Below are 27,931 nucleotides of genomic sequence, written 5' to 3'. Positions count from 1 at the left end.
CCAAACTGAAACAGCATAATGGAAAGAACCAGGCTCTCCCATGGCTTCAGTAGGCATGGTTAGCAATTTAGAGATTTCCCATCTGTACTTGCATCTTCTCCACCTCCTTCATTGTTGCCCTAGACAGCAAGATCATTTACTTCAGCCCTCTGTGGTAGCACTCTCATTGTCCCTCTGTCCACACCAGGCACTGTATGGTGCATCCATAGGAAAAGGTCAGTGCCCATGGTCAGGGGAAGGATAGCAATTAATGGCATTCAGGTTAATTGAGTCTTCCTCCTCATTCTGAACTCCAGGCAGGAATGTCACACCTGGTGCAGCAGGAGGTATAGTTGGAGGTAGGGCAGTGACAGTTGCCATGGCAATCTCTTCAGAGGTGTACTTGTTTGGGCAGGCATGACTGGAATCACCATGTTGGGTTTGAGCAGTGTTCCTTCCAGGTACATATCGTGGTCACTCAGGGTCTTCTAAACAGCCTCTAGGACCTTCTCAGCAGCATAATGGCATCATTTGAGATCATGGTCTTCATTCAGAAAGATCTCTGGCTCCACGATAGGCACAATGTCATTCATTCTACTGGCATATGCTGGTGCAATAGGCAAGCATGTTGGCATTCTCCAGGATCACCAGCAGTTCTAACCAAAGCCACCATACCCTTATCAACCTTAATGTCCACAACAATGTCCTTGTCCTGGATGGTGCAGAGAAAGGGCATCTCCTCATCATCCTTCTGGTAGAGGGTCTCATGGAGGAAGATGACACTTCCAATGCATTTCTTTATCCTCTCAAACAGGACCTGCCAATATTGCCTGCAGTTCTCCTCTGTATTCCCTGCCCCGATCTGGTCAGTCACTTGCCCATATCGCCTATGGACCCGTCACCTGCCAAGATTTCCTTGCCTTGAGCAACAATCCAAAGGGCAATGTTTAATAATTCCTTCTTTTCCTCAGCAGACAAGATGATATGTCTGAAGCATGGTGGTAACCTTCTCTCCTTTTGACTAGATGAAATTAAGTCACTTCTCTCTCAGAGCCAAGTGTGTCCTGTGCCAGGTCTGGGTGTGTGTAACCTTTTCCAAGAGTTCTGGAAAGACAAAACATTGCCTCAGCTTAAAGTCTCAATATAATACTAGAGACTGGACTTTGAGTAAACTCAAGAAAATTATGATTACAATGAATAAATACAATGGGTTAAGAGAAAAAAACATAAGAGAATAACTCCTAATAAAAACCAATGGAGCTTTAGGTTACAAAAAGAAAATGGTCCACAAGGCCTCAAATAATGGATTAAAAAATAAAGCAAGAGATAAAAATTGAAATTAAAGCTCTTAAGGAAAAAAACACAAGAATAGCTTAGAATAAAAGATGGAAAACATTACCCAAATAGTGTTGCTGTTAATTCTTCATTTTTGAAGACCAATGACATCATGATGAGTGACTCCTTGAAAAAAAGACTAGGAAACAACCCACTCAACAAGTTTTTTGGCAGCAAGATAGATCAGAACAAAGGCAAAACACTAAAAAGAATAAATAAAATGTAGAAAGTATCTATTATTAGAAAGAACTGATCTGAAAAAAAACAGGTAAATGAAAAATAACTTTAGAATCATTGGGTTCTCTGAAGATCATGACCAACAAAAAAAAAAAGCTTTATTTTATTTTCAAGAAATCATAAAAACCTTTAAGGTTTATTAGAACAAAAGGGCAAATAAAAGATAAAAACTGAAATTAGAATTCAAGAAGAAAAAAAGGAAAGTACAATAAATTACTTCCTTTTATGTCTGGTTCTTTGTAATTTTTTCTTGGCAAAGATACTGGAATGGTTTGCCATTTTCTTTTCCTGCTTTTTATAGATGAGGAAATTTACTTGCCCAGGGTCACACAGTTAGTGTCTAAGGTTAGATCTGAATTCTAGAAAATTAGTCTTCCTGACTCCAGTTCTAACATTCTATCCACTGTGTCCCCTAGCTGCTCAATAAATAACTAGAAGAAGTAAAAAAATATATATTAAGTAGTGGACTCCCTGAAAAAAATAGAATTATGATAAAAATGACTTCATGACACCAACCAAGACCAACCAAGCTCAGAAGTCAGAAACAGAGAAACAGTGTTTCCCACATTTTACTTTTGACTCATATCCCTTTATTAGAGGATCCTATGGCTCCACAAGCATGTGTTGATTTAGTTCCCAAAACAAGTCAAAGAAATACTAGAACAAAGTTAAAAGATTTTTTTTAAAAAATAGAAGACAATGTAGCATTTCTGCCAGCAAAAACAACAGATCTTGTAAACATAGAGAAAAGATAATTTGAGAATCATCAGACTCCAGGAAAACAAGGACCAGTCAAAAATCCAGGGCATCATATTTAAAGAAAACATACTAAATAGAAGGGTTAAAAGATAGGCAAGACATTATACTAAAAGGCACCAGATAAAAAGGAACAATATTAATAATAAATAAATGTATTAAATTCATATATTTTATCCATGAGGAGTAATTAATTCCTCTCTAATTATAAGCTTTTATTTTTTATCAAAATTAATAGACATATATAACCCCATCTCCCACCCCACCAGACACCAGGATGAGAAAAGTATTTTTACCCAGAGTAGAACTGTGCGGTGTTTTTAATGGTGCTAAGAGTTCCTAAAACAGAAAGCAATCATCTCTGATTACTTTTCTCTGTTTAAATAGTTATTAAAAGCTAATTATCTCCCTTTGTCCCACCTCATATTTCTTTTCTTTTTTAAATTTTTATTTATTTAGTCAATTTAGGACATTTTTCCATGGTTACACGAATCATATTCTTTCCCTCCCACCCCTTCCCGTAGCCGATGTACAATTCCACTGGGTTTTACATGTGTCCTTGATCAAAACCTATTTTTATGTTGTTGATGTTTACATTAGGATGATCATTTGGAATCTATATCCCCAACCATATCCCCATCCTCCCTCATATTTCTCAAGCAATGTTTGTATGTTTTCCTTTGCATTAGCATTTTTCTGACACACTGCTATATTTTATTGCTGTATCAAAAATTTTGTTATTTTTTTCCCAAAATATGTGGCATTACAAATATGTTTGCAAATGTGTTTGGAGTTTTCCTGTAAGAATGTAAAACTGCATGTGTGCTTAAGAAAGAGTATATGTTATGACTATGTTGATTTTTTAATGTTATGAAGGAAAAAATGGTTATACAACAATTTCAAAAGGAAAGGATGGTGTTTTAATGCTTCCCTGTAAGAGCAACTAGGTAACATCATGGAGAGAGCTTTAGGTTTAGTGTCAGGAAAACCTGAGTTCAAATCTGTTCTTAGATGTTTACTAGTTGTGTGATCTTGAGAGGGTGAATTAATCTCTGCCTTAGTTTACTCATGTATAAAATAGGGATATGAATAAGATCTATCTTTCAGGGTTGTGAGGATCAAATGAAATTATATTCATTAAACGCTTAGCACAATGTCTGGCATATAATAAGGGCTTTGCTCACCCAGCATGTGAAGACTGCTTCGGCTGAACAGATGGAAGAAACCAATAAGAAGGTTCAATGGCTGAGATGGCAACGCAGCAAAGCACTGTGGAGTGCTCAGGGCGTGTTGGAGCACAAAGGACAACACAGCCATCCAATGCAGCTGAGGAAGTCTCCAGATGTAACTACTCTTCGTGCCACTGGACCCAGGCTTCCAATGCTGAGAGAGTGGGACTGTCTCTGTGCATTGACTTTTCCACCTAAATCTTCATGCACAAGTGTCTTTGTGCACAAAAACGCACAAAGACAATAGTCATCCTCGGTTACCGAGAGACAACTACTAGACTAGACTAATGACATATTGAGCCAAGTCATTGATAATATTTGGAAATGTAATTCTTAAATCCAATAAGGCTTGAGAGAATTTAGAACTTTGGGATTATGAAAATTAACACTAAGATGTACCCTTTTTGGTACTCCAGAATTAACTTTGGATTAAAAAAAAGGAGAATTTTGATATGAAGTTTGAAATTATAACTTAACTAGCCCTCTGATTGAATTAAGTTGCAATTTACCCCACTCTGATTAAATTAAGAACAGACAAAGCTAATCTGAAAACAAACTACTTAAGAAAGTGAGATACAGGAAAAATAATTGGTGGGCATGTGCCCTCTGCTGCCATCCTAAAGATCTTGTGACACCCTGGCATTCATAAGACCTGCCTCTTGCTTAGAGTGAGGTCAGAGTCCTCTAAGAAGAGGGTCTTCGGGAAGGGATGTCAATATGAGCACTATAGAGACTTGGAGTCCCAAGAGGAAGAGGGGGCTTTTTGACTGAGAATCCAGAGTGAGAAAGTGTGCAGAGGCCAGATCCTGGGCTTTCAACTTTTTGCCCAGTTCTTAAAGGATGCTTAATAAGGGATTGGCCAGTCTTTTTTTTTCTCTGTCCTGCTTTTTTAATAAATCATTTTTATAAATAATTTAATAAATAATTATACATTAAGTTAAAATGTCCAGAGAATTTAAATCTTAACAATAACCTTAAAAACACTTTTGAATTTGTAATCAAACTACAAAAGAAAACAAATCACTAGTTTTGTCTAGAATTTAATCTCCTAAAATTATACCTATTCCAGATGCCTCCAGCTGAACATATATTCTTTGCAATCTTAAAGAGCATATAAATGTTAACTATTACTATTACAACTTTTGAGACATAGTAGTAATATTATATCATATATAATACATATTATCTATATAGTAAAATGTTATCATATCAGCAGTACAATACTTTGTTTCTTCATTATGGTCTAAAAGGCAATTTCATTCATTAGGACCTATGTCTTTAAAATAATCAGCAGCAAAAAATCTTCACATAGCGAAAAAATAGACTTTTTTCCCTAGTCCTTGACAGTTGTTCTGTCTCCTTTTCCCCTAATTCCCTCTAGCAGCAGACATGGTGGACCTGGCTTTCAGAATTTTTTTTTAAAAAGTCCTGGTTACATAATCATTGAGTTATCACTGAGTTTGAAACAGATTGAATTGTAATGTGAAAAAAACATAATTATCTCAAATTAGCATAGAATTTGATTATTGAAATGTTAGTTCAATCATATAGCTTCTTAGTATGGGGATTATACTGCAAGACCAGATTGTCTTGGGAAATTGAGCATACTCTATGAAATAAAACCAAAAGATTTTTCATTGACATGGTGAACCTACTGAATAGCACTTGTGACTGTTTTAAAATTCAATTTGTTTAATAATCTACCTTGCAATTTAACTTTGGTTTGACTTCAAATCAGATTTATAAAACATCTAGCTCTGATACTCTAAATATTAAAATATAAGAATTTAATAAGCATCAGAGCCTGTACTCCATTTGCAAGTTTTTTTAATATTTCTATTTTTTTTCAATAAATACTGTTTGGTTGATAGCTGCTCTTTTTGTGGTGGCAAAGAATTAGAAATTAAAGGGACCTCCATCAACTGAGGAATGGATGAACAAATTGTTTTATATGATGGTGATGGAATACTATTGTGCTGTTGGGAATTATGAACAGGATAATTTCAGAAAGAGCTGGAAAGACCTTCATGAACTGATGCAGAGTGAAATAAGCAGAACCAGGAAAATATTGTACATGGTAACAGCAATATTGTGGAATGTGATAAACTTAGCTACTATCTGTAATATAATAACCAAGACAATTTTTAGGGACTTAGAAGAAAGAATGCTATTCACCTACAGAGAAAGAACTATTAGAGTCAGAATGTAGTTTAAGGCATATAATTTTTCACTTGTTTACTTGGATTTATGTTTGGGGGTTTTGATTTTATAAGATTACTTACAAAAATGAACAATATGGAAATGTGTTTTGCACGATAGTATATGTATAAGCCAGATTGAATAACATGCCAGCACTGGGAAGGGTGAGAGAAGGAAGGAAGGGAGATAAATTCGATCATATAACTTAGGAAAAATTATGTAGTTAAATTGTTATTACATGTAATTGGTAAAAAAAAAATAATGAAAACATACTGTTTGGTTTACTTGTAAGTTTCATGATACAATTATATATAGAATATATGCCTATATTGGACATTTTTCATCTATCTCTAATTGATCTGGAAGTATCCAAAATTTGGCAAAATGTCTGAGAAAAGAAAAAAAAAGGATAACCTAGTTTAATGAAGTTGGTGGGGGAAAAGTCTTTTTGTAAGGAAAGGCAGATTTTGTTGTTGAGTCTTAGTCTTGTCCAACTCTTTGTGACCTCATTTTGGTATTCTCTAGGTAAAGATACTGGAATGGTTTGCCATTTTCTTCTCCAATATATTTTATAGATGAGAAACTGAGGTAAACAGGGTTTTTCCCAAGGAAGGAATTTGTTAAGTGTCTAGTATGTGCCAGTGTAGCTAAATGGCACAGAGGAGAGAGCACTGGACCTGGAATCAGGGAAACTCAAGTTAAAAATTCAGCCTCAAATATTTATAAGCTGTGTGACCAGGGACAAGTCATTTAACTCTGTTTTCCTCAGTTTCCTCATCTATAAAATGAGCTGGAGAAGGAAATGGCAAACCATTCCAGTATCTGTGCCAAGAAAACCTCCCCTAATCTCTATCACATTATCCTCAAAACAGCTATGATATAACTCATCAAAGCCAATTCTGGAGTAGCATAACCCTAAAAAATAATTTTTCAGTCCAAAATAACCTAGAAGGCTAGCACAAAAGAGATATCGAACCAGGGTAGAAGTGGAGCATAAACCATCACACCAAAGCAGGACCCCCTCATCAACAAGCCTTGGGGGGGCGGTGTATAAATCAGCAGCAAGACTTTGGGAACTCTCAGGCACAGATGTGAAGGGGAGGTTGGATGACTGCTCAGAAGGAGATTACAGGGCTCCCTTTGCTAGCTCTGAATACAAGGCTCTTATCATATTGCCCACGTACAAATCAGGTTGCAGTCCTGGGTCACAGTCTCAAGGTGAGGAGGAGCACTAGCACACAGCAATGCTTGTGGTCACAGGGCACCAGGGAACCCTGGCCATAGCTCCAAGGGGGGAAATAGTGCTTGTGGTTACTCACAGACTAGAGCATAGGCTGGGAGAGTATTAAAATGGGTATTCAATGAAATAGAGGACTGTAGAAATAGAAGAGCCACAGTCAAAAGAACACAAGATTTAGCAGCTTCTACATTAAAGGTTTGGATAGCCTAGAATATGATATTCCAGAGGGCAAAGGAAGTAGGACTTTGACCAAAAATCACTTACCCAGAAAAACTGAGTATAAACCTTCAGGGGGGAAAAATGGGTATTCAATGTAATAGAAGACTTTCAAACATTCCCCATTAAAAAAACCAGAGCTGAATGGAGAATTTGATTCTCAAATGCAAGACTCACGTGAAACATAAAAAGGTAAACAGAAAAGAGAAATCAAAAGATATTCAATAAGGTTAAACTTTTTACATACATACATACATGGGAAGATGATTCTTGTAACTCCTAAGAACTTTTATTATTATTAGGGCAGTTAGAAGGAATACAGAGACAAAAGGCAAAGGTGTGAGTTGAATATGAGGGGATGTTATAAAAAAAATTAAATTAAGGCATGAGAAAGAGAAATGCATTAGGAGAAGGAGGAAGGGAGAAATTAATCGCACATGAAGGAGCTTTTACAGTGAAAGGGAAGAAGGGGGGACAGGGGTTAGGAAAAGGAATCTTCTCATTAGAATTGGCTCAAAAGGGAAGAACATACACAACCAATAGGGTAGAGAAATCTATCTTACCCTTCAGAAAAGTAGGAATGGAAGGGGATAAGAGAAAGGGGGTGACAGAAAAGAAGGTAGTTTGGGGGATGTGGTGATGATAAACTAAATACTTTTGAGTTTGGGGAAAAAGAGAGAAAAGAATAAATGAGGGTATGAACACGGTCAGGATAATAGTGAAAAAAGATTTTTACAAGCCTCTCTACTAAAAGGCCTCAGCTACATGGAGAAATGGGCTGAATGCATAAGAATACAAGTCATTCCCCAATTGATAAATGGTCACAAGATATGAATAGCAGTTCTCAAAGTAATTAAAACTATTGTCATGTGAAAAAATGCTCTAAATCACTAACAATTAGAGAAATAAAAATTAAAACCACTCTGATACCACTCCCCAACTATCAAATTGGTTATTATGACAAAAGAAGAAAATGACAAACTTTGGAGGGGATATGAGGAAATTGAGACACAAACAGCACTGTTGGGGGAGTTGTGAAATGATTCAACCATTCTGGAGAGCAATTTAGAACTAAGTCCAGAAGGATATAAAACAAAACATATCCTTTGACTCAGCAATACTAGGTTTGTATCACAAAGAGATAAAAAACAAAAGGGAATGGATCTATCTGTACAAAAATATTTAAAGCAATTTTTTTGTGATAGCAAATAATTAGGTAGTGAGGAGATACCCATCAACTAGGGAACTGGCTGAGTAAGTTTTAGTATATGATTTTAATGGAATACTATTGTGGTATAAGAAATGATGAGAGGAGGAGCTCAGAAAAACCTGGAAAGACTTACATAAAATGAAGCAGTGGAGTAAGCAACACCAGGAGAACCTTATACACAGTGACTGTGAACAATGAACAATTGTGAATAACTTAGCTATTCTCAGCAATACAATGATCCAAAACTGCATCAAGAGACTCATAAAAAAAATGCCATCTACTTCCAAAGAAAGAATGCATGGATTCTGAATTCAGTCCAAAGAACGAACTTTCACTTTCATACTTTTTTATTTGAATTTCCTTTCTCAAAAGGATTAATATGGAAAAATGTTTTACATGACTACATATGTAAAATCTATATGAGATTGCTTACCATCTCAGTGAGGAGGAGACAGGAAAAGAGATGGAGAGAATTAGAAACCCAAAATAAAATGTTGGAAACTGTGCAAATGTAATTGGGAAAAAATTTCAATTGAAAAAGAAAAAAAACCCTCAAGTGAGGTCCTAAAGAATGGGACATGACTGAAATGACTGAACAACAGTAGAATTATGTGTCAGAGACTATGCTAAGAGCTGAGGATACAAATATAAGCAAAAAAAATAAGTCCCTGACCTCAAGGAAGGGGTAAGATAACATGCAAAAGGGAGCTGAAAAGGGGCTGGGAAGAGGTCATAGGGATGAATGTACCCTGTTGGGGCTTGTTTTGAAGTCCAGAGAATCAGAAACATATCAGAAAGGAGAATGAAGATAGCACAACCAGGCATTTCTATAAAATGATGTCTCCAGTGGGAAAAGAGAAAGGTCTTGCAGTGGAATATTGCAAGGTGAGAAAGCCATAATAGAGGTTCCAGGTGCTGAGAGAAGTTCCAGACCAGCAATAAAAATGACATGATTTTGAAGTATGGAAAGTCAAGGGCAAGATTTAGCTCTACTGTAATGTAGTTTAAAATAACGATGCCACTTGCTGCATCCTTTGGAATTTGATTAATATCTATACAGTCATTATTAAAGCCTATAAGAGATTATAGTTTGATATAAAACATCACTCAACATCCTGTTGATGGTCATAAGCCTCTTTTGATCAATTCACTAGACTTCAGTCTGCAATCTACAGATTCTACTCTCAAGACTGCCAAAGTTGATACTGAGATGAGAGCAAAATGAATTTACTGATAATCTTTACCTTGAAAAAGAAAGAAAAAGATAATCAGTACATAATACAACACTCCACAACCTATGAGATCTTAACTCACATGGTTATCCTTGATTATGACCATAGCTGTTTATAATTTTTCTGTAAAGGCAATAGGTAGCTAAGGGACATGATGGATAAAGCAATCTTCCTGATTGTCATTCATAAGTCACACACTCAGGAGCTGTGTGACCCTGGGCAAATCACTTAATCCCATATGCCTCTGTTTCCTCATCTGTAAAATGAGCTGGAGAAGGAAATGGCAAACCACTCTAGTATCTTTGCCAAGAAAACCCCAAATGAAGTGATAAAGAGTCTGAAATGACCAAATAACAATTTTCTTGTAAACTCCCATATATTCTCTTGCTATGTAAAATCTCACTTCACTGTTTTACTTTTGTGAATTGTAAGTGTTATTACTGATTACTTTGAAGTGCATTATGAATTGAATGTCTTCTGTAATGTGAAGTGTTGTTCTAGTAACAAAATAGAGAAAGGGGGTAAAATGTTTTTAAACCTATAAACTAAGAGGATACAAAAGATATTTTCATTATGTGTCTATTACACCTATAAAATAATTCTCCTATTATTATAATATCATATATTATATTATATATAAATAAGTCTCATTATTAATATTAACACAGCAACAACTAATATCCCACTCTAATTTAAGCAGTGAAATTTATTATGTGAGCAGGAACCCTTTGGGACTATATTTTAATTTGATCTCCACTTGAATCCCAGTAAAAGCATTTGTATTATTGAATGAATAATTCAAAATTTTAACAGTTATCCACAATAAGTGATAGCTAGCACCTTCAGATGCTATAGCTAATTCTAGGTGGGTATAAATTTGGTGCAAGATGGAATGGATAATCTTATGAAGTCATCTTATTGATCCGGTTTTCCCATCATGCTCTTTCTTTTCTTATCTGTTAAACAAATGCAAAATCTTCAAGATTCTTTCTTGAACTGGAAGTGGGAGAGGATACCCAAATGCTTAATGGATATTGTAAGTATATTGTCTCCTAGGTGAGCTTGAGACTAGACCTTGGGTCCCTGGTCATTTCTTGTGTTTCTTCCTTGAGCATAGGTGACTATTAGCAATTATTGGAATTTGGGGGAGTGACTCCCCCAGGACTTTTGGGATGGCCAGGATTGAAGCTGACTGGCAGCTGGAGACTTTTACAGATGTACCCTTCTTGAAAAGATGAACATAAACAGGAAGAGTGCAAGCCATACCCCAGTTTGCAAAGAGATATGGACCCTGAGGGAGCTGTCTGAAACAGAACAGAGCAGAAATAAAGGGGAAATGACTATGCAGCATTCCACTAAGTGTCTCATGTTTTAACCTCCCAGGAGAAGATAATAGGGAGTTATAGGCTATTATATCATGTGTGAGTCTGGAAATTTATGATTATAAGGCTTCTGTGTTTTCAACATATCGTTTGTGGTGGAGGAAATAGATAGCTATCTTATACCTGATCCACATAGAAATTTTCTATTCTCTCTTGAGGATACCTTAAACTTGAGCCAAACATAAACTTTAATTAATTTTCCCCACAGGTCTAATGTGAGGACATAAAGTCAGGTATAAGAAGGACTATGAACCCCTCTTTTGAGAAGTCAGACCCATAAGCTAGTGTAGGCAAGTCCAGAGCATTCCTCAAACCTCCTGAGCCCAGTGATCTTTAGTTGCTTGTAGGTAGTAACATAATAATATGAGGAAACTTCTTTGCTGTGGGCTAGGTCATTTGTGGAACTGGGGTAGTCTGAGATAATCCCCACATTTCCAAATGAAGACCGTGGAACAGACCTGGAACAGTTTGTGTAAAATTAGTCTCTAGGTAGATTGACCTGAAACTTTGCTGTGGTACTTTTGGCAAGGAGGCATATAAGAAGAAAAAAAAAAAAGAACTTGGAATGGGAACTCCAGAGACTTACAAGAACTTGCCTGAAGATTAATTTTTATTTCTTTGTCAGTGGTTTTTATCTCTGTTTTTTATCCTCCTATGGGCTGCTTTTTACTGCCTTGGCATCTAATTTTACATGGAGGTTTCTGACGAGGGTTTTATTAAAGGAATTACTCCCTAAGCCCTGAGTGATCCATTGCCCTAAAATAGAACCACAACTAGAACATTCTCAGAGATATATTCCTATGAAGGATGTCCTCAGTTCATGTACAGATTTTGTACGGAGGACACAGTAGCCATATAGATCATTAGTTATTGTTGTTTTGGTCACCTTTTTAAATATTAATAGGGCATGGGATTTTTCCAAGTCTTTGACATCTTTTCTCCCTTCAGATATCATGTATATTGGTCACTGAACACCTTCAAAACTGTCATCTCCAGTATGAATCTCTTCTATATGTATACTTGATGCAATCTAATTATTTCTTCTGAATTTCTTCTCTGTAGTGCCATATCTGTGTTCTCTATGAACATATCTGAAACAATGATAGGTGTTCTGTAGCAGTGTGATGGGAAAAAGATTATTATAATGACTTTTGCTGTCTTTTTCATTGTTCTTATGCTTCTAACATTCCTAATTTCATTCTTTAATGCCCTTGGTATGATACATAGTAGGTGTATGCTACACAATAGGTAATTGACAAATGTTTTCATAATTATTTTTAATCATTTAAAGACCACAAAGATAAATATTTATTGAAACCCAAACTGCTTCTCAAATATTTTCTTTTGGAAATATTTTCATTGTCCACTGTCCACCAGATCACTTTATATATATTCATATACATCCTTTTGCCCATCTATTTAAGGCAGAGACAAAGAAAGGATAAAAACAAAAATGTAATAGTAGAAAAATCAGTTGTGAAGCCTTTTGAGATTAGACAGTATTTCATCTTTTCTTTACTAGATATGATGAATGCTAATTTACCTAGATTTTAGCAAAGCTGTTGATAAAGTATATCATCCTATTCTTGTAAAGAAGGTAGAGAGATGTGAACTAGATGATAATAAAATTAGATGAATTCACAACTGGATGACTATCCACTCAAAGAGTTATTGTTAATGGTTCAATGACAATATGTCAGGAGGTCTCCACTGGAGCATTTAGGACGAGGAAATCTGTCCTTTATTCTTTTTTTTTTTACCAGGGTATGGACACCATTCTTGCTACAGCTTCTTAGAGCCACAGGTGAGAGCTGCATGAAAAGTAGAATCTAAGGGGAATGAGCAGCCCTGAAAAGAGTCTGTCAAGCCTTCATACCAGAGGTGCTAGTCCTTTCTGAACACCCCATATATAATAAGTTGAAATTTGTATCCTAAATGACGTCATTACAAGATCCTAATTTCTTAAATTTTTCTCATTCAACTTCTTTCTGGAAGTAATATTTATCATTGAAATATCCAACAGCATAAGAAGATAAGTAGTATTTACTGAGCACCTACTATGCTACAAGTCTCCATACCTACTTGTTTACCATTTAACAAAACCATGTATTTCTTTATCACTTCAGAACAAGATTAACATGTGCATTTCTCTCCTCCTTCCCATTAGGCATCAAATAGAATATGTACAGAATCTAGTATAATAGAATAGCTTGCACTTTCATTACTGCTTTAAAATAAAGCATTTATATCTTCAAAATCATTGCACCAGAGCTTAGGACTTACAGTACATGAAGCATTTGGGTTAAAAGACCTCATCAGGAGATAATCAACAACGTAGGCTTCTGGTCATTTCAGATAAGCTTCAAACCACTTGAGAAACAGGGTCTGAAACATAAGGAGCAGAGAATCACCAAATGCTTGATCAAATCAAATGCAAGCAAGACTGTTTCCCAATAACAACTGACATTTATGTCATAATTTTGAGGTTTACAAAGTACGTTGTGTACATTATCTCATTTAGATTTCATAATAACCTTTTTGAAATAGATACTTGAAGTATAATTATCCTCATTTTACCAATTAAGAAACAGGCTCAGAAAAGTCACATAATTAGTTCACAATGGCACTAACAGTATCAGAGCCAGGACTAGAACCCACATCTTTTCATTCCCCCGAATCAGCTCTTTTTACTGCACTATAATACCTCTCATCAATTGCCTCTAGTGTTCCCCTTGCCTGGAGGAGTGGAAAGAAGAAGGGCAAGGTCATCTTGTTTCATTATCTCATTCACTGAGATATATCATAACAGAACCTGGAGAAAATAGAGAATCAATATAAGGTTTAGGGTATCTAGATGATGTAGTGGGTAGAGCACTGAGTTTTGAGTCAGGAAGACTTTGTGAGTCCAAATTCAGTCTAAGACACTTAACTAGCTGTGTGACCCTGGGTAGGTCACATAACCCTGCTTGCCTCAGTCTTCTCATCTGTAAAATAAGTTGCAAAAGAAAATGGCAACTCACTCCAGTATCTCTGCCAAGAAAACATCTAATGGAGTAACAAAAGAATCAGACATGACTAAAATGAGTGAACAACAACAACAAATTCCAAGGTAGGCTGTAATTGATTTTTCTGAGGGTTTGATTGTGTCTGTTGCTAATTTCCACAATAAAATGTATTATGTAGTGCTGTATGCTGGCTCTTCAATAAAGACTCCCATTGCCCTAATACTCAGGTGCTTGAGAAACCTAAGTAGGAATGATGTTTTTGAGCAAATGTGCTTAAAAGAGATGGAGTTTGAAGGGAACCTTTAATTTTTTAAAATGTCAAAAAATTGCCTCTTTTTGATTGATGATCTATTACATTGTAGAATGTGTTTTCCCAAACTTGGGAGCCATTTAAAAATCTTATGTACAGATAAGGTTTTTTTTTTCCATTCAGAGCAGTGAAAAGAGGACTTATAGGAGTTGTCATGGCAACTTATCAAGCTACAGTTCTGCTACTTTTCTGGGTATGGGTATAGAATAGGGAGAGCAAGTAATTTGGGTTGATATTGCAACAAGGGACTGCAATCCCAGAAATTGAGTTAATCAACAGCTTAAACCCCTATAATTTCTCTCACTGGTTATTTAACCTGCAGGGGAAAGATAGGTAGCAAGAAGGCATAAAGGATTTAATTTGAACTCTAAAAATGCAAATACTATTCAGTTGCTGGTTCTGATGGGGAGGAGGTAGCCAACAGAGACCATAGGGAGCTGGCCCCTCCTGAAGAAAAACCAAGCTCTTCCAGGGAAGATAAAGACTCAGATAATTATAGGGGTCAGATGCATTTATCATGACGTGGAGGTCTAAAATATCTCTAAGTCTCACATTCCCCCAGAAATCCGGTGTGATATATCTTCAGAAACTTCCTTGCTACCATTTCCTTCTCTTTAACCTTGAACAGGGAGTTCCAACCTTAATTAAAAAGTGTCAGGATGGAGAACATTAGGAAATATCTCTCAAGTTGCTAAGCAATGTAAGGGGGGGAAGAGGTTAAATTTAAAATTTAAATTTAAAAGAGTTGGGCCTAATTATTTGAGTGTGGTCACAAGGAATTTATAGTAATTCCAAAGAAATTTATTTACAATTTATTTACAAAATGTAGAAAGAGTGAAATAACAAAAATCAGAGAGAGGACAGGATAAAATATCTAGCCTAAGCACTAAGTAATTTACTTCTTGCCCCTAGCCCAGCCTGGGCAGGGAGAATTGGTTCTTAGCTGGCCTCAGCAAAGCTGAGGAACTGGAGGAAAACTCTCTCATGAGGTTAGTCTCTCCTGAGGTCAGTTTCTTCAGAAAATATCTAGGAAAGGAGTCAGCTCTTTCACTCACCATCTGTCAGTCCAACAGTCTCCTCAGGAACAGGGTCTCATGTCCAGTCAGCAGATTTTCTCCTTCAGCCTCCACTTTTTAGAATGAAGAAGAGTGCCTCACAGGAAGTGGCCACTCCTTTTAAAGACTCTTCTTTTGCATCACTTCCTATGTCTTCCTCCACTTTTCATGTGGACAAATCATAGTCTAAAACCTTGCTTAGGACTGTCCAGGAGGCAGTCAGTTGATTCTGATTCATCTCCCACTATTGCACATGTTGGTCATAGACCTTCCACTTAATGATTAAGTGGGATATTTACATTTTTGGTGATTAGATCTAAAAATGGGCAGATCTTCCCACTCAACTTTAAGTAGAGTGTTCTAAAAATAGGCAGGGGTTACAATTTAATCTTCACAGCAACATAACCTGAGAACCCACCAACCCACAAATCTGTAGAAAGTCCAATTCACTGTCACTGAGTGGTAGCCACATTCTGTATCCTTTAAACCAACCTGGATTTGTATACATGAATACGTTCATCTTCCCTTCAAACATCAGTACTCCTAGATATGCTTTTGTTATAAATTCAGAATTTCCAATATTTATGTGTTCACATGTTATCTATCAGCACCATTGCACTCGTTCACCATGGAAGACATGTACCTTATATTCAACTTCTTTCTTTTTTTTTTTAACTCTTACCTTCCATCTTTGAATCAATGTTAAGTATTGGTTCTAAGGCAGAAGAGCGGTAAGGTCTAAGAAATAAGGGTTAGGCAACTTGTCCAGGATCACACAGCTAAGAAGTGTCCATGGCCATATTTGAATTTAGGACCCCCAAACTCTAAGCCTAACTCTATCCACTGAGGCACCTAGCTACTCCTCCACTTCATTAGTTTATATAGGATAAGTTCACTAATCACACTAATACGTTTAAAATAAGTTCATGCTTTTTCTACTATATCATTCAAGTCCAGATAATCTTACCTACCCCCAAAATGTTGTTATATTTTTCTTCCAAGATTTATGGAAAGAGATTATAAAATCTACAGGGTATGTAACTTATCTAATATATCAGTGATCAGACTATATGACCAATAGTAATAATCTCGAGTATTATTTTCCATCAAAATTAATGATTGTTGGCTTTAAAAATTCCAAAAGGTTTGAAACAATTGAGTAACTTCTGTTGCTGTTGCCAGCAGCTCTGATCCTGGTTTTGTTATTTAGAGCTATAATGAAATATATTCTGCAGGAACAGTAATAATGAATTTTGCTCCTCTGGAAAATTTACAGTGTTGAAATCATGTTAACAGTTTGTACTGTATAACAGTTGTTTTCATGAGCAACATGTAACTGACATTATGGAGTGCATTTAGGTATAATGAATAAAAAAAGTGATTGGTTTTTTAATTATGAGAAGATGCTCACATCTTTTGGGGTTTATTGGAGGCTATTTGGTGTTCTAGGAATTAATCCATGAGGAAAGCTGGTTTTGTGGTTTCAAATTAGAGGAGTGAAATGTGAAATTATTGAAGGCAATGTAAAAGGACTTAGATGTGGAGGAAGGGAAAAAAAGAAAAGAAGTAAACATTTATCAGGTGCCTACTATGTGCCAAGCACTGTATTAAGCTCTTTACAAAAATTATTTCATTTGATCCTCACAGCTGTAGGAGGTAAGTACTAATATTTGAGAAAACTGAAGCAGAGAAAGGTTAGGTAATCTGCCCAGAATTACACAGCTACAAAGTAAGTGTGAACAGGTCTTCCTGACTCTAATCTCAGTGTTCTATCCACTATGCCATCTAGCTGCTAAGTAACCTGGTGGTATTTGTGGTGAAGGAATTAAGGAGATTAGGACAGTAAATGGCTAATTATGGAAACTGAGTGAACCTCACATTAAATCCATCTTGTGACTCAATTCTGAAGCTAGTTTGTTTCTTTTCTATTCAATTATGAGTCTAGTTCCAATTCTGTTCTGTAAGAAAAGTTTATTTAACTGAGGGAATTAGAAAAAAACCTTATTGCATTGTTCCAGCCTAACCCTAAGTGGCTGGGAAATTAGACCACTTGTACCTACTATTTATAGACCTTTAATCAAGGACCTAGGTTATGCTGATAAAAAATGGAGTTAGATCCTAAGACTAACTTGAGTTTTCTCATAAGTGTATATCTCAAGCAACCCATATGTCTTTTCTAAAAGCTGGCCCCATACTGATCAATTAGTTATTGTTTCCATGATCCTTTGATTGTTTACAGATACCTGGGGAGAAGTAAGACACTTCTTTTTCTTGAATTCAGGACCCCTCTCTCATTGAACAGAGCAAAACGAGGAGAGAGGAGAAACAACAACCCTGATATAGCTGGATTTATCTATCTGCCTACCTATCTGCCTGTCTTCTTCCCTTCTTCCTTCCTTCCTTTCTCTTTCTTTTTCCTTCCTTCCTTCCTTCCTTCCTTCCTTCCTTCCTTCCTTCCTTCCTTCCTTCCTTCCTTCCTTCCTTCCTTCCTTCCTTCCTTCCTTCCTTTCTCTCTTTCTCTCTTTCTCTCTTTCTCTCTTTCTCTCTTTCTCTCTTTCTCTCTTTCTCTCTTTCTCTCTTTCTCTCTTTCTTTCTTTCTTTCTTTCTTTCTTTCTTTCTTTCTTTCTTTCTTTCTTTCTTTCTTTCTTTCTTTCTTTCTTTCTCTCTGTCTTTCTCAGACACATGCACACATACACACACACACACATGCATGCACACACAGTCAATGTTTGGGAGGCTCCAGAGGAAAGCATGAAAGAGCAGAGATATTATTAGACTGCCTAACAAATTGAAGGTCTACAGAGCCAGTGTGCTGACCCTTTAATTGCATATCTATGAAACCTGAAGAGTATACCAGTCTCATGGCAGGAAATTGAATTTCTTCTTTTTGAATTGTCTCAGGAATATTCTGAGGATCATCAGCCAAGAGAAGGAGAAGGTACCGGACATTGAGGTCCATTCTCAAGTTGAACTGCCAAGCATTTAGATCCTACTGCAGAGAGCACAACACTGATGGTTGGCTTTGTAGTTCAAATACCAAACACACATTTGCCTAAAACACTATTTTAAGAACTCACACAAGTGTTCATGTGCAGGTCAGAAGAAGCAATACTAGGTCTCTCTCAGAGTCTCTCTGAAGAGCTTTAATATCAATTGTGAGAAACAGGAGACACTGGCAGTGGGCCATCCAACATGAAGTACTTGCATTAAAGAAGGCACTGTGCTCTATGGCCAAATAAGAATTGTAGGAACTCAAAAGAAACATGAGGTGCAAAAATTTAGAAACAGCTCCAGCACAACTGTTCATATGACTATTTGTGCCCATCCTGTGGAAGAGTCTTCTGAATTCATAGTGATCTGACCAGCTACACTTAGACACACTATACACTGACCCCAGCATAATGATGTCATTTTGATCTTTTTTGAGGTTGAAGAACAATACTCAATATACTTATACATGTATGTATGTACAAACAAAAACCTTTATATGTTTATACGTGGATATATATCCACATGTATCCACATCTGTCCACAGACATATTTTCAATTGCTTTTTTTACACATAGGGTTGTATATGTATGCATGGGTGTGTATGATGCATAGTTGGTCATCTCTGCTGCCTGATCTTATTTAGAGGGTGGAATCATTCTACAGATAACTGGCATGATATAAGAGTTGGAGATCCAAAGCAGAAGGGAGTTGGGAGTTAAGAATGTGTTCTTGTTCTGGAGCTTTATTACCTGATTAACAATCTGCTTCAAGCAGAGGCTAAAAGCAAGCACACAGATGAAAGAAGACGTTGGGGCTGGAAAAGATTAGCAATTAATGCATGGGGAGGTGGTAGAAAGTGCTGCCCGCTGAGTCTGGAGGAAGGAATAAACAAACTCACAAGCCATGTTTGCAGGAAAAAACATTCCAGGGCTTACCCTCTGTGATAGGAGCAGCAGCTTCATTATCTCTCCAAAATAGAGAAAAGTTTGAAAATTTGACTCACAGTTTCACATATTCTTTGCTGTGCAAGGGAGTGGATGGTTTGCTTTCAGAATCTTGACTTTCATTTGCCCATTAAATACTTTATTTTGCACACAAAGGTACATACCAGCTCTGACTAGTCAGAGAGAAATGCCACCTCTTTCATTTTGAAAATTCACCATTACATGAACTTAGGCTATATAGATATATGATGACAAACCTATGACATGCATGTCAGCACTGACTTGTGTAGGCATTTTTAATAACATGCTGCTGCATGTGGGCTCAGGGCCTGGGAGCCGCCTGGCCCTGGGGGGGGGGGGGGGGCGGGTCAGCACATACCAGTTGGCTAGGACCTGTAGGACTCCGGTAGGGGCAGGGTGGGGCCCGGCTGGTGGAAGACTGGGCGGGGCTCCAGCCCAAATGCAATAGAGTTGTTCCTGGAACTGATAACCAGACACTTTTAGTGTCCTAAAAAATATAGCAATGGCTTTACTCACAATTTTTCCCTCTACATACTTTTGTGAGACCTTATTCTCAGCGTTAAATAATATCAAAACTAACAAAAGAAACAGATTGACAGATGAAGTTAGTAGCTCTTGCTTGGGCTTGAAGTGTACAAAATACCAACATTCAATTGAAGATTTTGCCAATGAAATTCTGCAACAAAAAAGTCACTAATAGGTTAGTTAAAGAATTCCCCACTCCCCCTCACCTATCTTAGTTCACAGCACAAGTTCACAAGTTAAGTAATATCAAGACCAACAAAAGAAATCAACTGACAGATAAACAAAGAAGTCACTAAGCAGGTAACTTAAATAATTAGTTTTTGTTTTATCAAATACCAGTTATATATTACAATTATACATTTTTGTTATTTAAACTATAAATATTGTGAAATTATGCTTTTTTTTTCTCAAGGTAATATACCACCCAAGTTATGCTTAGTTTTTTGGTGAATTTTGACACACTAAGCTCAAAAGATTGCCCATCATTGATATAGATCAAAATAAATTATCTGGACATAGGTAATGTAGGTTGGTTTTTGTTGTTGTTACTATTTACATTTGATTTTTAAAAGCTTTTGTTTTTCTTTCTTTTTCAATAGGTACAGAGAGGTGGAAGGGAAAGTAGATTTTTGTTCTTTGAAAAAAATTTAAATAAAAAAAGAAAGTCTCTTTAAAAAGAAGGATTTTTTTTTAACCTTCAGACTTAGAATCAATACTGTGTGTTGGTTCCAAGGCAGAAGAATGGTAAGGGTTGGGCAGTGGAAGTTAAGTGACTTGCCCAGAGTCACACAGCTGGGAAGTGTCTGAGGTCAGATTTGAACCCAGTATCTCCCAACTCTGAGCCTGGCTCTCAATCCCCTGGGTCACCTGGCTGCCCCTGGATTTTTTTTTTAAGGTGACTTTTCTAACTCTATCAAATTGGATACTTTGAATAGAGTTTTCTCCCTCCTTTCTTCTCTGGACACGTGTAAAGAGAGAGGAAACAGAATGAGAGAAAGAATTCCAATTCATTGCAATGGAAACTTTAAAAAATTGAGGGGAAACTAAACTCATAACTCAACATCTTTTTGAATGCAGATTTTAAAATTTTTATAGAAATGAGTTTAGACTTCTTTAAATACTATACTATCCTAATAAGGTTTCCTTGATTGTATACCCCTCCCCATATTAAAGTATTAAAGTATGGAATTTTTATGCAAATATATCCAGATTTAGGAGTGAGCTTACTTTCTTCTTGCCCTCTACTCATTATCTCTCAGAAACAGCCAAATACAGCAGAGATGAAATATTTGGAATGTGAGAATTTTGTTAAACCCTGTACTGACCATATCTGTGGAGGAGGAGGAGACACTGGCACTGGATCATCCAACACATATACTCACATGAAAGAAGGCATTGTGTAACGGAAAAGCAGTCATATTTTAAGGATGTAGCCCTATACAAGACTGGTAAACATATTTTATTGTCTTAAAAATGGTAGGAAATGATTTAATGACCAAAAGCCTTAAATCCAAGACAAGACTCCATTGAAATAAATTCCTGTATATACAGATCCATGGGGCAACTAGGTGGCATAGTGGATTGAGTATCAGGCTGAAGACCTGCATTCAAATCCAGCCTCCTTTGCCACTAGAAGAGCAGATTTCAACAGAGGAGGTAGCAATGGCCATAGTGGTTGTGGGCATGGAGGACACATGGGCTGTGGAGGCTTTAGAGGCAGTGGCACTCAAGGAGGATTCCCCAGTGGAGAGAATGGTGGTGGAGGGCACAAACTTTTCTTGGACGAATGAGTGTAACCAATGTAAGGCACCTAAGCCTGATGAACCTAAAGGGGAACCTGGAGTCTCTCATATGGGAGATAATTTTAGAGATGATCAGAGGGGTGGCAGAGGTGGCTATGACTGAGGCAAGGACCATGGGGGATTCTGAGGAGGTCAGGGTAGATGGGACAGAGGTGACTTTGGACCTGGCAAGATGGACCCAAGGGGTGAACACAAACAAGACAGACAAAAGAGACTGCATTAGCCTGGCTCAGGTATCTCTGGACCACCTTTCCTTCAAACCCCTACTGTTGATCCCCTTATTTTCTAACTTTCCTGCCCACCTTTGTATCCTTGTTTTGTGTTGGACATTGTAATTGTTGCCATACTCCTATCTCCCATTAAATGCCATTGTTTTAGTTATAAAAAAAAGAATTTTTGGCCTTGGAAAAATTTTACCATCTTATTGATACTCTCAAAGAAGGGAAATATCACATTATGTAGGTATGTGTGTACAGAAACTATTGTTTCTATGAATTTGAATTTCTATGAATAGTTTCTTTGAAACTATGAATTTTTGTTTTTTACCAAAGGCATATAAACTATAGTAAATAATAAATTGGCTTTTAAATTATTGAAAGCTTTGCCTATATTGCTTTCTGAAAGAGCTATGTGGAATTTATAAATCAATGTATTTAAATAAGAGCTTGGCTGAACAACTTATTTTTGTACAAAGGACTTAAGGGGAAAGTAAGAGAAGTAATAGTCTTTCCCATACTCACAGGACTCTCTCCTCCCACATAAACACCCTGATAAATGAGAAGATGGTGACCATCAATTATGATTATGAATTCTGTGGGCAATAATTGCATGATTATTTAAGTCGAGTATTATATTCAAACTTTTCTTACTTTCTAATTTCCTATTCATATGATATCAGAAATGAGGCAAAATAATGAAATAGCAGATAGACATATTTTATGCCTCTTTAAATGTGGACACACATATTCACATACATATACAGATCTGTATATCTGGCTATTGATAATATTTTACAATTGCTATAACAATGATGCCATGTATAAAGAAATTTACTCTCATACCTAGACATTCACTCCATTCTGAAGTTTGCTAGAAAGAGTCCACACCATGAGTAACAAAATTGCTTTCATCTTAAAATTTTTCCTATCCCACTCCTTTTATCTTCTGGCTCTCACTGAGATCTGACTCCCTCCTGATAACACAACTTCCCTGGATTTCTTTCCAACTGTGGTAGTACTTTCATTCATTCTCTCAACTCACTTATTGTGGACAGAGTTGGAATACCCCCTTGACATCCCTTTACACTTCCAAGCTTATCTTCTAATATCATCACTCAGTCATCTCACCTCCTTTGAGCATTACTCACCCAATACCTACTACCCAATCAAAAATCTGGTAGCTATTATCTACAGACTTCCAAGACCCGTCTTTCTTCAGTGAGTTCAGTGCCTGACTCACAATCTTTCCCTCCTTCCCAATTCCCACCCTTATGCTAGGAGACTTTAACATATGCATTAATACTCTCACATATTCCATGTCTCTTTCATTCCCTTAAAATTCATTTGATCCATCCATTCCCAACATTCTATACCTCTCTTCCCCTTTTTGCCTAAATACCCTGAGAAGACCATCTACTGTGGGAGCCTCCAATTTCTCTCTTTTTTTATGGTCTGGCATTTAACCTGATTATTCAACTGAACCTGTTATCTTCAAAATTACCAAATGATATCTTAGTCACCAAATCCTTTAGCCTTTTCTCAGTCCTCCTATTTTTTTACCTCTCTTCAGACTTTTACACAATTAGCTTCTTCTTCTTGATATTCTCCTCTCTCTTGGTGTTCATGACACTGCTCTCTTCAAGTTTTCCTCCTACCTGTCTGACCATTCTATCTCGGTCTCCTTTTTTCTCTGAATCTTTGTTCAGGTTGAGCCCACTTATTGTGGGAATTTTGCAGGACTCTTTTCTAGACCCTTTCCTTCCTCTCACTCTTAGTTATCTCATCAACCCCCATTAATTCAACACAAAACTGACCTCTTTGATGTTTGTCCCATTAGAAACTCCATCTCCTTACTCTAGGCATTTTCAATGGATATCCCCCATTCCTGGAATTTTTCTCCCTCCTCTACTTTGTGGTTTCTTTGGCTTTCTTCAAGTTTAAGCTAAAATCTCACTTTCTAAAAGGAGTCTTTCCCAAACTTCTTAATGCTAATGCCTTCCTTCTGTTGATTATCTCCAACATTTTATTTCATATATATTATTTGTACATTGTTGTTTCCATTCTGCCCTCCCCATTAGACTGTGAGCTACTTGATAGCAGAGACTGACTTTTGATTTCTATTTTAGCACAATACCTGTCACATAATAGGTGTTAAATGTTTATTGACTAACTAACTAACTACCAGGGACCCCATACCACTATAAGGAATCTTCAACAAATAAACATTTGGATCCACAAGGAATAGAAATTTGCCTATAAGAAGTTAGTATGAAGCTTTTGAAACCTCAGAAACATTCACAAGTGCCAATCCAAGACTGTAATTTCTTCATAATATTTATTAATAATAGCTAATAGTCATATAGCACTTTAAGACATGCAAAGGTGTCATTTATTTTTATTTTAACAAGCCTGGGAGGTAGTCACTTACCTATTTAATCTGCATTATACAGATCAGGTCAGGATAGATGAGTGTGCACAAAGATATTTGTGTGTGAAAGAGATTTAAGTGGAAAAGTCAATGCACAGAGACAGTCCCACTCTCTTGGCATTGGAAGCCTGGGTCCAGTGGCACGAAAAAATTGTTACGTCTAGAGACTTCCTCAGCTGCATTGGATGGCCGTGTTGTCTTTTGTGCTCCAACACACCCTAAGCACTCCACAGTGCCTTGCTGCGTCGCCATCTCAGCCGTTGAACCTTCTTATTGGTTTCTTTCGCCTGTTCCGCCAAAGCAGTCTTCACATGCTGGGTGAGCAAAGCCCTGGTTCACCAGGGGTCGATGACCTGATGGCTACCCTCACAAGGTTTAGCCGGCCTGTCGAAGCCGTTGCCCGGGGTGTGGCCGCTGCCACATGCTAGCAGCTACTGGGAGCCACAAGTGAGAGCTGGGTGTCAGGTGGGGGTTAGAGGCTGGAGAGCTGCCCTAGGAGGGCACGACAAGCCCTCCATACCAGAGATACTACACCTCCCTGAGCACACCCATACATCCCAGACGGGATCCCAACCGAGGTGTACAAGGCCTTAAATGGAAAGGCGCTCCAGGCATTCCACATAGTGCTGACCAGCATATGGGAAGAGGAAGACATGCCTCCAGAACTTAGAGATGCCTCCATCGTAGCCCTATACAAGAACAAAGGCGCACGAGCAGCCTGTGACAACTACAGAGGCATCTCACTACTCTCCACTGCTGGAAAGATCCTCACCCGTGTTATACTCAACAGACTCCTGTCATCTGTTTCAAAGCAGAACCTGCCTGAATCACAATGTGGCTTCCGACTGGATCGCAGCACCATCGACATGGTCTTCACGGTGAGGCAAATGCAGGAAAAATGCCTTGAGCAGAACCTGAGTCTCTACATTGTCTTCATAGACCTGACAAAGGCATTCGACACAGTGAACAGGGACGCATTGTGGGTGATCCTCAGCAAGCTTGGTTGCCCAGCAAAATTCATCAAACTGATCCAGCTCTTTCATGTCGACATGACAGGGGAAGTCCTATCTGGTGGAGAGACTTCCGATCGCTTCAACACCTCCAATGGCGTGAAACAAGGCTGTGTCCTCGCTCCGGTACTCTTCAACCTATACTTCACCCAAGTATTAAGACATGCTGTGATGAATCTAGACCTGGGCGTCTACATCAAATACCGACTGGATGGCTCACTATTCGACCTTCGCCGCCTGACTGCAAAAACAAAGACAACAGAGAGACTCATCCTGGAAGCTCTCTTTGCAGATGACTGTGCTCTCATGGCCTACCAAGAAAATCATCTCCAAACCATTGTGGACAGGTTCTCCACCATAACAAAACTGTTTGGCCTGACTATCAGCCTCAGCAAAACAGAGGTGCTGTTCCAACCTGCACCAGGGAGGCCAACGAACCAGCTGTGCATTACAATCGAGGGCACGCAGCTTCCTAACGTCAACACTTTCAAGTACCTGGGCAGCACCATCGCCAACGACGGGTCCCTAGACCACGAGATCAATGCCAGGATCCAAAAGGCCAGCCAGGCACTCGGGCGGCTGCGCTGCAAAGTCCTCCAACACAGAGGTGTAAGCACTGCAACGAAGCTCAAAGTGTATAATGCAGTGGTCCTCAGCTCGCTCCTGTACGGTTGTGAGACATGGACACTGTACCAGAAGCACATGAAACAGCTGGAGCAATTCCACCAACGCTCCCTCCGGTCAATCATGAGGATCCGATGGCAGGACCGAATCACCAACCAGGAAGTCCTCGACAGAGTCAACTCCACCAGCATCGAAGTCCTGGTCCTCCAAACCCAGCTACGATGGTCTGGACACGTCATCTGCATGGACCCACAGCGAATACCAAGACAGGTATTCTACGGTGAACTGTCAGCTGGACTCAGGAAACAAGGCCGACCAAAGAAAAGATTCATGGATCAGCTAAAGTCCAACTTGAAGTGGGCTGGCATTACACCGAAGCAACTAGAACTTGCTGTCTCTGTCAGAAGCAGCTGGCGAACCCACATTCACCATGCCGCCACCACCTTTGAAGATGAGCGACGTCGACGTCTTGCCGCTGAGCGTGAACGCCGACACCAGGCCACAACCGCACCTCCCGTAACAACTGGCGTCCCATGTCCCACGTGCCACAAACTCTGCGCCTCAGCCTTTGGATTCCAAAGCCACATGAGGGTACACCGTAGATGAAACTGCACAAAGACAATAGTCATTCTCGGTCACCGAGAGACTACCACTATATACACTATACTATACAGATCAGGAAATTGAAGGAGATGGAGATCAGTGACTTGTCCAGGGTCATAGTAAGAGTCTCATTAATGAATGTTGATTAACTATTATTGTTGGTAAATATCTGAAGGAGGATTCAAATCTAGGTCTTCCTGAGTTCATTATTCTATCCACAATGCCATTTGTTGTTGTTATTTTAATTGTTTTCAGTCATGTCCAATTATTTGTGATAATATGGTGTTTTCTTGATAAAGAAACTAGCATGGTTTGCCATTTTCTTCTTTAGCTCATTTTTCAGGTGAGAAAATGGAGGCAAACAGGGGTAAGTGACTTATCCAGAGCCACACAGCTAAAATGTTTCTTAATCAGGATTTGAACTCAGGTCTTTCTGATTCTAAGCTTCTTGCTCTATCCACTATACCACCTAGCTGTCCTTCTATGCCACCTAACTACTTTTAACTACTAGCTTCTAATGACTAACATGTATTCATTTTCATGTAAAAATTTAAAAAAATGTGACTTCTTTACTTTTCTGATTGCTAATGAATAAAATTGTTGTTTGGGAATTTATGAAACAGAAAAAGAGCTGAAAACTCTTAGAAACTCAATCAATACAAAATGAATATCTCACATGATTTTCAGGTATTACATTACAATTGTAAATCTGTTGGTATTAATGTTTATTCCTGAAACAACTGTATCCTGCATTAAGATATAAACATTGATTTATCTACTAGGTAATAAGAACTTTTTGAGATGATAAATATGATTGAATCTCAATTTGATCCAGGTTAATACAGTAGGACCTCATTTTATGTGACCAATATGTTCTAAAACCCTTCGCATAAATGGATTAATAAGTAAACCCCATTCTTATATGACCACATACCTTGGCACTTTACAACTTTTCTTAGGCTTATCAGAGCTACCAGCATCACTAATCTTGTACTTCAGGGCCATTATTAATAACTAAATAGCATTAATGAAACAAAGAAAAGCACAGCTCAGAGGGGATACAATTTGTTATAAGCAAGAACTTTAGACAAAGACTGATACAAGAGCTAATATTTGGCACAAAATAATGTAATGACTCACACTAACACTTCTCAGAGTGAGAATGAGTGTGATTGGGTGAACTGCTGGGAGACTTTACACCTCTTGGGAAATGGCAAGGATTCAATGCATAATTAAAATTTTTTATTTTACATATTTTTCTGCCTTTATTTTTTTTTAGTACCAATCATGTATACCTGAATTCACATGTATTTAAGTTTGTATAAAAACGAGATCCTACTGTACTTCTGAGTCCAATAATCCATCATGCAAGGGAAGATG

At 37.7% G+C, this 27,931-nt stretch overlaps 1 pseudogene; it reads right to left on the bottom strand.

Moving 5' to 3' along the window:
• Positions 1-46: 46 nt before the first annotated feature.
• Positions 47-27,556, bottom strand: LOC130457169 (fructose-bisphosphate aldolase C-like; annotated as a pseudogene).
• Positions 27,557-27,931: the final 375 nt, after the last annotated feature.

This window comes from Monodelphis domestica, chromosome 1 (genome assembly GCF_027887165.1).
Source record: "Monodelphis domestica isolate mMonDom1 chromosome 1, mMonDom1.pri, whole genome shotgun sequence".
Classification (NCBI taxonomy): Eukaryota; Metazoa; Chordata; class Mammalia; order Didelphimorphia; family Didelphidae; genus Monodelphis; species Monodelphis domestica.
The sequence above is the reverse complement of the archived record's forward strand: the minus strand, read 5'-3'. Positions and strand labels throughout refer to the sequence as shown.